We start from the raw sequence: 12,331 nt of genomic DNA on the forward strand, positions 1-12,331 counted from the left end.
TGAAGGGCACTAATTCACCTTATCTGACCTATAAAACACTGAAGTGAAAAAGCTACCAATACAGCTCCTGGGGGGAAAAAAAAAAAATCAAGTTTGCAATGGAATATTCAAGAGAATTTCCTCTTGAAATGTTTAATGGCCAGTTTCTACTGGCTGATGCCATTTGAGCTTAGGAGACTAAACAATCCCAGATTTCAAAAATTCTGTGTAAAATACAGGTACAGTAAGGCACCTTCACAGACAGACTTCTCAGATAAAATATTAACATTTATCATTACAAGGTATAAAGAAAGGGAGTAGTTCATCTACACAAAGGTTTTTTGTCTGTGAGGATGCATCCACTATATCATCTTGTACATGTTTTTTCTTACATAAAACAGACTCGATTTTCTTCAGAATAACATACTCACTTGCAACATTTAACTTCAACTAAAACTTCTGACTAGACTTTATTCAAAACTTTATACTGTTTATATACTGTCAGACATTACAGCAAAGTATTTGCCTTATATTTCTGATCTCAAATATCCAGATCTTCAATATACAGATAAATTCTCTTAATGAAAATAAGCTGTAAATCAATACTGCTGATTTCAAGACTGACCTTCTGTAGTAACAGATTGTGAAAGAAAACATCAGAAGATACAAATTAAGAAAGCTTTTCCAATACAAACTAATGTCATTACAAACGGTGAAATAACAGATCTAATAAACAAATGAAGTAATAAGGAAAATCCAAGCATTCTTATGGCAACAAGCAGAACCGTGAAAATCTTGAAAACAAATATGACCCAACTGAAGCAAATACCATTGACTTTGCTCTCAGTTTCTATTTCAGAGTGCCAAGTCTTGCCTTTCTCTAATTCTGATTGCTTCTCCATAGCAATTGTTTTGGCTAGCTCTTTTTAGTCCCGTTATTTAGACAGTTAAAAAAAATAAAGTGAGGGAGTGAGGGAGCCAGACCAACACAGACAGATGGGAAATCACTTTGTTAGCAAAGTGTAAAAGTAATATGTATTTTCACTTAGTCTTAGGACCGTCACTGTCAGGGCTCTCATTTACACATCTGTCCCAGAGTCACAAAATGAGCCAGAACAGTCTGCTAAGAATGGCAAAGCTCAGACCTGCACTGTTCTGCACTGCTCTGCATTTTTTCTTCTTGCTTTGAGCTCTGCACCTGTTTTCCTCTTCTAAGCGAACAGAAGAGAACCAAGCGACCATGATCAAGGGAGGCAGCCCTACCACAAGGTAGGAGCAGAAGAATAGCCAGAGGTTTTTCTTCAGCTTTTGCAGTCAGGTAAGATTTCTAAACGAGCTTTGTTATCAATGTTAAGTCAAATTTTATAAAGAACCATAAGCCCTCATGACAATGTTATCTCCAGCTACTCTTTCTCTTTCCTGTACCACGTTACAAAAATATCTTTAAATGCTGAGAACTTACCAATACTTGAAAATGTTTCCTGTTAGCAAAAATAAACGTCACGATGTTTCACAGCTGGATAGTGCATGATTTAATGAATAGAGGAGAATGGTCTCTGGTAACAAGCTCCAAAAGGTTCATCAGATGTCCTGTATTTGGGAATGGGAAGAATAGGAGGCAAAAATTAAAATCTAAACTTTAACTTAATATAAAAACTTCCAGTGTCACATAATTACAAGGAACAGTTAAAATAACTGCACATTTACAACACTGTTTGCCATTTCAAACAAGAAATACTCTGATATATAGGAAATATATTCTAACATATAGGAAAAATGATTTAGCTCTTGTGTTAAAGAAAGAGTTTAACATACAAATTTTAAGACTATTAACAACTGACTATGCTTTGACAGTAGTGCTTTGAAGAAGTCACTGTAAAAAAAAACAGTACTTTATTTGAGGATTTGAAACAATTTTAACAATATTGTTCTAGTTAACATCATAAAGTTTCAGTTAATGTTTCTACGACACCTGCCATCCACACACTTCAGAAGGGGTTAGTATTAATCTAACCTCACAGTCACAGAGATTCCCTTCCCAACCAAAATATTTGCCTAAGGTTACAGAAAAATTATGTGCCCACATTGTACAAAAGTAAGATATTTGAGTTCTGTTCCCACCCAACTCGACTGAATCACAGCCTTCAAAAGCCAGTGTCACCCTCAAGATAAAAGCGTGCACAGAAGTACTAAGCAAAGCAGTTTGTTCCTCTTACAAAATTTAAAAATTTTGAAAAAAGAAAACCCACAAAGATACAGAAAAAGAGGCAAATACTGAACAGAAGGTAGAAGTTTTATTTTCCATGCCTGTAAAAGCCATGCAGCCCGAAATACAATATTCCAACTGGTAACAATTTGCTAATACAACAGGATGCACCTTCCCAGCAGGGCACTAGGTGCATGTTCCAGTTCAAAAGGCTTCCTTGCAGTAATATTTCTTTGTATTTCCTCTTCATTTCACTTACTCATTTCCCCATAACTTCCAACTCTGTCCATGTGTCTGTCTCTCCATCCTCTCTCCATCACGGTACAGAAACAGTTGCTCATATCATTGCCCTATTTTTGATCTCCGTTCCCTCTCATCTGGTGGCACCAAGAACAGATCCACCACCACCCATGCCACAGACCTTGCAGAACACAGCAAGAACATGGAAGAGCTACACCACTTAAAAAGCAAGGACCTTACAGGGTACCAGGCTTGAGAAGTCTGGTGATACCAAAAAAATATAAGAATTTAGCTACAGATATATCTGCTACTCTAGCAGTGAAGATTAAAAAAAAAAACTGTAAAAATCCAAACACTGTGGCTAGTACACCTGTGCAAGTGCCAGTAAATCCTACAAGATCTTAAGCTTCCACTTAAAAAAGAGTCACAAAAGAAATCAAAGCAAAAGACTTCGCCCTTGTGCATCTATTAACCAAAAAACAGCACAAAAAGCACCTTTAAAAGAAAAGGGGATTAAAGAACCGCAAGCATATCGCAGTGGGAATTGCCCTGAAGAATGGTTCCCCCAAAACTTTTTCATTGGTTTTTGGCTTTCTAACTAGGGGATCTTTGCTAAAGTTCCCAAACTCAGCTCATGAAAAGGGAGGGAGGCAAAGAAGGAAGAAGAATCACGAGGTAATTTTTAAAGAGAAGTATAGCGGTGGGAGGAACCGAGGGGAAGAGCACCGAAAAGACATGTAAGGAGTCACGAATAACCCAAGAGTAAAATATCAACCAGTTCAAAACCAAAGATAACATACGAGGTGCTCTGTGAACAATCTAATTTAGTTGGTGTAATTCATGGCACAAGCACTTAGTGCCTTGGGTAAATATCCCTTTTGAGTTTTCAGTATAAATCTCATAATCCAGATTTGATCAACTATTATAAAAAAAAAAAAAAGTGGAGTGAAGCCAAGAAGGATGCAGTGGTGATAAGAAGGAAGTCAATAAGCTAGTTTTGTATTTAGCCACCACCTCATTCTCCAATACTACAGCAGCAGGACTTCTGCATCCCAACTGCTTCGTTTATCAGTCCTTAAATTAGCTGGTGTCAAGTTTGGGTATTTTAAGCACCTAATGGCTAATACAGACCATTGATTCCTCCGTCTCAGAGCACGACCTGAGCACTAGTCAGAAAGGTGTTGCCTCCAATGGTATATTAGTGCAAAAGGTGCAAATTTTGTTTAACCCTTTCCTCAAAGACAGCGAGTGAACAGCCTGAAATATCAACTCCTCTGCAGAGTTCTTCATCACAAGGTGAGAAATACCAGGAAGCAAACTCGATCGGATGGAATAAGCAGTTTGTTCAACACATGAGGAGGAAATAATTTGGAAATATAACCAGGTATGTAAGTATACACAGGTATAAACATATTCCTTGAGATGTAAACCCCTACTCACTTTTCTAAGTAGGGTTCTTAAGCAGCTAAGATCCTGGCACACACTCTGACATTCCTGTTACTGAGTTTACTTTAATCCCTACACAAGCTAGTAGCTGTGTTTGCAGAATATTTCTGATGCCTCGTTACCTCCCTCCGTTACAGGAGACCCCGACTCAGTTTTACTATAGAGCAACCACCAGGAAACTTCCAACATCTGCAGAACTTCTTCTTCCCAAGTGGATGCACAAGCCAAGCGAACTCGGACTGAAGGGCTCAGCACTGTACGGGCTGGAAGGAAAGCGAGCCACAGCCCCCAAAAATAAGGCAAAAAAAGGTGAGTTTCAGCTCTAACTCAGCATCTACCTGTTACATTTCAGCAAAGCTCCTGCTCCTCTCGCCAGCTGCGTTGTTCGAGGCACTCGTACATCCTTACCTACGCGCAACAGAACACCGCAGAGTGGAACGCATTTCCATCTAATTAGAATTACTGTCAAGGATCTCATCCTGCCTGTAAAGCACTCGGAAGCTATTCAAAACCAACACTGCAACAGCAGTCTGATCTTTCTTAAATATATGGGTATGAAAGAAAGTTAAAGCAACCGCTCAGAAAATAACTGCACCACAGCCGACTTGGTAAGGGACAGAAAACCCCACCCACGAGCCTCTGAACTCCACCAGATCTTGTGGGAAATTCAGTCAGCACTTCACACGAGTTTGCATTTATGAAAAATAGCCGGGTTTTAGCACAACTATGATTTTTCATCAGGATAATAGAAAATGTTTTGGAAGAGCCGAGTAAACCCCAGCACCCCTGTTTCACAGAAGGGGAGAGTGATAAAAAGCAGTTACAACACCAGCACGTTCAATCAACAGCAACAGGATGGGAACTGAAGGCCAAGCAGCGATCCCTCCGAACTGGACACCCTTGTGTATCCAACTGCACCGAGGCAGCACGAACCAGAAAACTACTGAACTGTTTAGGGAAGGTGAGATTCTTTCCTCCAGCATCTCAAGCAAAAGAAGTCCCACAACAAGCAACACACGCTTTTATTTCTCATCCTGCCTAAAGGACTAAAGATCTAGAGGGAATTGAGAAAACCAACTACTGAAGGTTGTATTTAAGGAGGCTGCAACACAAACACATCGCCTAGTGAAACAAGATGCCCTCAAGAAGGAATAAAGTGAAGTTTTGAAGCAACAAATTTTAATACCGGAGTCCTGACTGTCATCGTACTTGACTAAAATATCACAAAAATGCTCACAGCCATCCTTAGGTAGGGAGCAGGATCGCAGTGCTTCAGGCAGACCAAATCCCTCCCTCTATCTCCCAGCCGTGGTAGGTCCTTGTACTCTCGCCTAACGTGACCCCTGCTATCTACAGACAGCCCCACAGCACGCTCGCTTTCACTATTAATACACTTTAAGTTTCAAATATCACACACATAAAACACAGGTAAGCTACGCGCTTAAAAATATTCAAGCCAGTCGTAAACCAGAAGCAAAATATAAACACGGTATTAATCCTTTTGTGCAAAGTGTCAGGATTTTCTAGGGAAATGCTCGCAGCCAGGAATGGAGACGGACCGCAGGCTCCTGGGAATTATAACGGGCTGGTGGGATAACCATTATAACTGCAGGTAGCTCTTCAAAGACTTAAACTAAGCCCTCTCTCTGCCCTTTTGTCTGCCCATTAAACTAAGCACACAGGAGCAAGGAAAACCCCTGTGAACGCTTTTTACCAATTTAGGGGAAGCCTAGAGAGGGTTACAGAGTGCTCTGGAGCAGGCAGTAAAACCGGCAAGGACATGAAGGGAAAAATGTCCTGGGAAAGGTTCAGCTGTTTATGAAATAATTCTGCTCTGAAAGCAAGCAGCAGCAGTTTGGATTGGGTGTTAGCCTGCTGCTGCGCTGCTGGGAGGACAGGAAACTTTGCTTAGAAACTTCAAAAACACGTATCTAAAAAAAAAATCCACAAAAGTGGATAGCAAAGACAAAAAGAATACGCTCAACCTCACAACAACACGTTACCGGAGGAAAAGCAGGCGTAGTAACAGCAAATAACAGATCTCAACCACCAGGCATTTTTCCTTTCGACAGAGAACTGCTGGGGAGGGGGGGGGCTGCTAAACTGGTTTTCCTCTAAGCACTTCCAGTTATAAAAAAAAAAAAAAAATCCTCTTGCAAAGAACATATCCACTGTTGTACAACTGTCCCAGAAAACAAAGACCACGGGGAGAAAGTGGCCCATTTTCTTCAGTCTCCAAGAACCCCATGTACAGGTCGTGTTTTCAGAGGCTCAGTCCTACACACCCTAGAATGAAGCAGCATTTAAAGTGCAGGAATAAACACCCAATGTTGGGATTATGAGAACACCCCGTTTTTTTGGTACCACGCTAAAATTGACTCAATTACCCCAAAGCTAACACACAGCCTATGAAAACAACCGCGAGAGCAGTTTAGCTGTGAGTGAGTTTCCCCCTCCTGGACAGGCTGCATCAAAAACCAACAACTAGTTTTCTATTTCAGTTCCAGTTACCCCACCAGCACACCCAACCACGTAATATTTTTCAGAAGTGTATTTTTGGGAGCTCCCCTAAACACTCTTTTCTAGCTCTCCCTCCAGCCCACGGGGCAAGCTCCTCTACCCATTTCTTGCCAGCTCCCCAAAAACACCTTAAAGCGATAATTCCTCAGCACATGTTGAAAATATTGTGACTAATAATACACTCCACCCATTTTTTTCCATCACTAAGGATTTCAAAATATAAAACTTGACAAACAGCAAGAGAAGCTAGACAGAATTTACAAGGGGAAAGTAAAATTTTATTTCCAGTTAAAAGATGCTATAAAAAACATAAAACGTTCAAGCAAGGCATTGATAAAAGTGGAAGAGCTATCCAGTCACTACAAGCTTCTTCCTCAAAATTTTTCTCACTCTGCTTGGATAACGTCGCTTTTCCTTTTAATCCCCACAGGAAAAAAAAAAAGAAAAGAAAAAATCCTCCCTCTCCTTTTTGAGAAAATACATTTAAGGCATTAGTAGCAGGGCTGCTCTATGTACACAGAGAACCCACACTTGTAATAAATACTTGATCGAGTTCAAGAACTGAGACCTAGATCTATATGACAGCGACCAAATGCTAAAAATGATACCGGTGATGCAACTAAAATGCACGCAAGAACTTTGGTACAGGTGTCTACAATACCACCGTTTGCAAAACACATCTCCTAATTAGCATGGCTTTAAACAATGCTGATAATAATCCGCTCCCTGTAAGGCTTGCCAAATGAATCATTGAGATTGCAAAATAAAAAGCATGAGGAATTCATTAAAGAGCTGTTAAACTCTCCTTTGTTTATCTTTCCCCTGTCAGGTGTAAAAATAAATAAATAGCGGTTTATATCTCCGGATTTCACCCGCACGCTCAGCTTCACAATAACGCGCCGGCCAAGAACCTCCTCAGGAGGTACCAACATTTCTTCTCTTCCCCCCCCCCCCCGTTTTGAAAAGAGAAATCCTCCCACTATTACAGCCCTGAAAATCTGCTCCATTCTCTGTTTGTCATCGGGGATTGAGTTATCAGACACTACTTGTATTACTTTGGGAACTGACATGTCTATTTACAGAGACACAAAGGCAATCCAGCAGCACAGCCCCTGCCTTCCCCGCACCTTTCACAGCACCTCTCCTTCTCCCCTCGGCCAAATTTTACAGACACTTTTCTTCTGGGGAGGGGGGAGGACACCTATCTAGTTTCCCAGCATGACAGCAAACATTTCCAGCCACTTTTGCACTTGTTACAGCCTTATGAAAAATCACCTATATCCCCCCCCAAAGGAACAGCATTATTTTTTCAAGGTTTTTTTTTGTTTGTTTGTTGGGTTTTGTTTTTTTTTTTTAATTAAAGAGGGTCACTTCCCCCATTTCAGCCTGCAATTAAAATGGAGGCAAGGCCAGGCGATCTATGTCTGGCTTTAGGGGGAGACAATAACCCAAAACAGGCCTGGCTTTTAAAAAAAAAAAAAAAAAAAAAAAAAAAAGAGGAGAGGGAGAAAGAGAGACAGGCAGAAAGAGAGAAATACAACATGCTTCACCAGTATTATTACCTCATCCCTTTTTCCAAGCAGTTTTGAACCACACTCCTGACAAACTCTTGGTCCAACTTGCACGGATGCTGGTTTTTAGGGGGCGGAAAGGGTTTTAATGCTGGAGCCGGGATTGAGCCTGGCTATTCGCAAGTGGAGCTGCTGTTAAAATGCCCCCTTGTCTCTTCTCCTCTCCCTTGAGCTGGGTGTTGACGCAGCAGAAATTACCAGCTGGAAAATTCCCCTTTTGGAGGTTACGGGGGGGTTGGAGGGGAGGGGGGGGGGGGAGGGCGGAGGAGCGAGGGGAGGGGAGGGCCGGGGGAGGGGGGTTAAACCCTGCCACTTACCAAGTTAAGCCATCCACCCACACCAAATAAGACATCGCGTCCCAAAGAAGGCACCGTGCCCCCCTCCGCGGGCAGGCAGCGATCGGCCCCCGCTCCCCCCGCGGCGGGCTCTGCCCCAGGCGGAGGAGGGTGCCCGGGGTGGGGAGGGGACGGGTGCGGGGGGTGATAATAGCGATGATAATTAATGAGGCGGTGGGGAGGGGGGGGAGCAGCGCGGAGCGGGGAGGGGGGGGGTGCTCCCCGCCGCCCTGCCCGCCTCGCCTCGCCTCAGGGCGGCCGCGGGGATGAGGGCGGCCCCGCCGCTGCCGCCTCAGGGGGCGGGCGGCCATGGCGACCCCCGCTCGCCTCAGGGGGCGGGGGGGCGGCGCGCTTACCTGGGCCCCATGGAGGAGAGCGGGGTGGCGGAGCGGCCGGAGCGCTGGCTCCGTCGGTCACTCCGTGCCTCTCCTCCCGGGTGGGGAGGGAAGGGGAAGGGGGGAGGAGGGCGGAGGAGGGGGGGAGAAGCCGGCAGAGGGGGGAGGCGGGGGGGGGAAGAGGGGGGGGGCGCCCGGGCGCGCTCCCGCCGCTCCCTCGGGCGCGCGGGGCGCGAGCCCGCGGCGGGCGGGGGGGCGGCGCCGCGCGGCGCGTGCCGGCGCTTTCCCCGCCCCCTCTCCCCTACCGGCGGCCGCTGATTGGGCGGCGGCGGGCACGGGCCTCCGTAAGCACCGCCCCTTTTCCCCGCCCCCTCCCGCCCCCCTTGCGCCGGGGGAGCGGGGGCGCCGCCGGCGGCGCTGCCACTGCCGGACACCGGAAGTGAGGGAGGGCGGGGGCGCGCGCCCGGGCTCGCCCGCGCGGGGCACGCCGGGACGGCGCGGTGACAGGGCTGAGGCGGCGGCACCCGGTACCGCTGCGGAGCGGCCGCCGCCCCGGGCCCGTCCGGGGTCCCTCGGGCCTCTCCTGGCCTCGCCTCGCCGCGGCGGCAGGTGCGCCTGGCCCGAGGAGGGGGCGCGCCGCTGCGGCCGGCTGTCGCCCCTCGGCGGGGCGCATCCCGTCGGGCCCACCGCGGCCTCCCCGGGAGCCGCGCCCGGGCCGGGGCGAGGAGCGGCCGGGATGAAGGACAAGGGGTTGCTCATCACGGGAGCCTGTGCTCCCGGTGGGGCTGGGCCGCTGCCTGGGCCGTGCTGCAGCCTCCTTGGCACCTTGTGGGGTAAAAAAAAACCCCAAAATCACTTTTTCACTCTTTTAAGAAATAAGCCGTATTTCACACAACCCCCTGAAAAAGAAAATAACAAATCTGCAGCCCTGCAGACTTCAGAGCCCCCTGACTTCACTGGGCAGCAGGGCGCTGGCCCGGCTTAATGGCTGGAGGTCTGGAGAATGAGGTCCTGCCAGCGCGAAATGGAAATCACAGTTACTCATCGGCCGCCAGATCCAGGGATGAAAAACCTCTTGTTGCAACAAAGGGCAGGATTTTGCCCTTTTGACTGTTGTGCTGAAGGATCTGACAGAAACTGCCCTATATTTCAAAGGACGGAGCTTAACAGGACAAGATAGGTCTGGAGCGTGGAGAAGTCAACGCCGACGGTACGATAGCTGTGGCGAGCGAGGGAATCGTTCTTGAAATCTGTGCCGTTGCTGGATTGTGAAAGCAGGAGCTGGGCCAGCAGATAAAACGTTTGCAAACTGTTTATCAACATTTGCATACTGTGATTGTGCCCCAAAATTGGGGAAATACACGTACGAGTAACTGGGGTTGGCCGTTTGTTAGTGGAGTTAACCGATTTAGGTGCGTAATCACAGTAATTGCCTGGATAATTGTGTGCCTAAGGTTTAAAAACTTCCTCCGTGGTTTCCTTTCCCGCATCCTATATATTTTCTTCATCTCTGGCTCTCAAGTAGGCAGACCTACTGTGAAAACCTCGGCGTTGACTTTTATGCCTACTCTTTATTCAAAACCATCTCTACCAGGTGCTTTTAATCTCTAGGGCATCCCCTCACAAAAAGTATTTTCCACTTTTTAATCTGTAATTTAAATAAACAGATGTTCCGTCATGTGTTTACCTCCCCCCCATTTCCTCCTACGTACCCTAAATACCTTTAATTTTGAAAAGACTGTGAATAAACCTGATTAATGAAAATGAAATGTCTTTTTAACTCCAGCATGGTTTTAATTACCTCTTTATTTTATATTGCGACAGAGTCCAAGCAGCACCTTCCTAGAAAGAGTTCCATTAAAATGCAAATGAAGACTTTGCAGAAGTTGCCTGTTAATGCAACGAAGGACACAATTTCTTAAGACTTAAGCAACACAACATCGTCGCCGGGCGAGGTTTCTTTCTGCACATGCAATCCTGTGTGCTCGCCGTGCACATTTCCCAGTCTCTGTCACCTGTGGGTGAAGCCTGCTGGAACTAAACAGCCCAAATCCCTTTTCCACCCTGAATGCTCAATCTGGTTTTTAGGTGAAGCTATCTCCTCTGCGCCTACAGGTGTTAAACCCTTCTGTGCTTTCAGGCTTTCTTTTTTCTTAGGCTCCACGCTGAAATGTGAAGGTTAGAGGGGCTGATTGAAGGTTAGAGGGGCTGATTGCAAAGGGAGCTATACCTTTATTATGCAAATATATCTATTTTGCATAAAATCTACCTTATACCTGGTTGCAGCTATGAGCACCCCTGCCTTTCCTCAATCCTCCGTATATGAGACCAAGCTTCCTCTGTTACCCCAGAGCTCCTCAGGTTCAGCGTGTACTTTCCCTTCTCCTCCTCCTACCCAGAGTTTCTTCCTCAGGTCTTTGTTGGAAGAAAGTATTTATTTATGTAGTATTTATTTGTGTGTCCGGCTGGGCTGAGTCCCCTGGTGCAGCAGCAGCTGCAGCCTGGGCACTGCCCTGGGGAATGCTCTCTGAGAGGGGGAGGGTGGCGGCAGGCCGAGCTTCCCAAAGCTCTTCTGCACAAAGGATTTCAGGAGACTTGAAAAGGTTTAATATTCTTTTGCCAATCACACGCACCCCCCCCCCTCCCTTAATTAGAAGTTTGTATTGTGTTTTAGGTGAATACTGCAGTTGCTCAGGCTGTCCTTAGAGGAGAGGTGGTTTCTTCTCATAAAGAAGGAAAGAACGTGCGTGGAAAAAAAGAAGAGAATAGGAACAAAGACGAGCTGGAGGAAAAATCAGGGTAGTTCATGTGATTTTTGGTGTGCAAAGCACCGTGGAGAAGTGCAAAGGAGAGTGTAAGAGTGAACGATGCACCTCTTCAGAGACATGTCAGGGATTAAAGACTGTGTGTTCCAGCCCAAGCCAACGTCCTTTTGCACGCCACCATATCACAGATTTCATCACGGCAGAGACTGCTGGAGGTGAGGACTTCAGTCGCACCACTGATAGTTTTTAGCCGCTGAGGAAACAGGTAAAAGTCATATTCCTGTAGCACAAGAGAGCTTTGGATCGCCCCGACATGTTCCCTTTGCTTTCTTTAGGAAGAGCGTGTGAGCGCTTGAACGTACCCCAGCCGCCGGCACAGCCCAGCCACAGCCACGTGCCGATGCTCATCGTTGTCACTGGCTGTGAAGTGAAGCACACACAGACTTGTGTGTCGTTGGATTCTGCTGCCTGCTCTGCGTCCCTGCACGCCTGTGATCGCTCCCTAGAGAACCTCAAGGACCCTACCAGTGCTAACAAGCCAGCCCCCCGCTGTCCCCAGTGCTGGGGTAAGGTGAGACCGGAGTGGGGAGCAGCAATAGAGGAAAGCTGCCCGGGTTGCTGCGTTTGCACCATGTCCCATTTGCAAAATAATCCATAATTCTGAAGCATTCTTGTTCCAGCTCCTCTCTTCAGCTCTGCTCTACCTTGTACTTATCTCAGTTGTGGGAGATGTTGCATTTGATAAATTAAAATGATTCCTTGTATGTCTTTGTGATGTGGTCAGTTTAGAAACAGGTTGGGAACACCCAAGTGGCCTAATTACTCTGTCTTTTTTCACCTACAAAAGTTTTGTGCTCTGAAATAGAGATGCAAAAAAAATGCTGAGCGATCTCTGATCCGTAAGCTCTGCTCGCAGCGATTCGCCTTTTGCTTC

At 46.1% G+C, this 12,331-nt stretch overlaps 1 protein-coding gene across 8 annotated transcripts in view; it reads right to left on the reverse strand.

Moving 5' to 3' along the window:
* Positions 1-8,765, reverse strand: part of ZBTB46 (zinc finger and BTB domain containing 46) — a 55,789-nt gene extending 47,024 nt beyond the window's left edge. For 2 of the 8 annotated variants that reach the window (XM_068416224.1, XM_068416217.1), the window contains exons 1-3: positions 8,280-8,614; positions 7,954-8,163; positions 1,442-1,569 (exon numbers count right to left, since the gene is read on the reverse strand). The gene's annotated coding sequence lies outside the window, so the exon portion shown is untranslated. Of the gene's footprint in view, positions 1-1,441; positions 1,570-7,953; positions 8,177-8,279; positions 8,615-8,653 lie in introns of those variants that run through there. The other 6 variants (XM_068416221.1, XM_068416218.1, XM_068416219.1 and 3 more) reach the window with 6 other exon arrangements.
* Between the last annotated feature and the right edge of the window lie 3,566 nt (positions 8,766-12,331).

This window comes from Nyctibius grandis, chromosome 19 (assembly GCF_013368605.1).
Source record: "Nyctibius grandis isolate bNycGra1 chromosome 19, bNycGra1.pri, whole genome shotgun sequence".
NCBI classification, from domain to species: domain Eukaryota; kingdom Metazoa; phylum Chordata; class Aves; order Nyctibiiformes; family Nyctibiidae; genus Nyctibius; species Nyctibius grandis.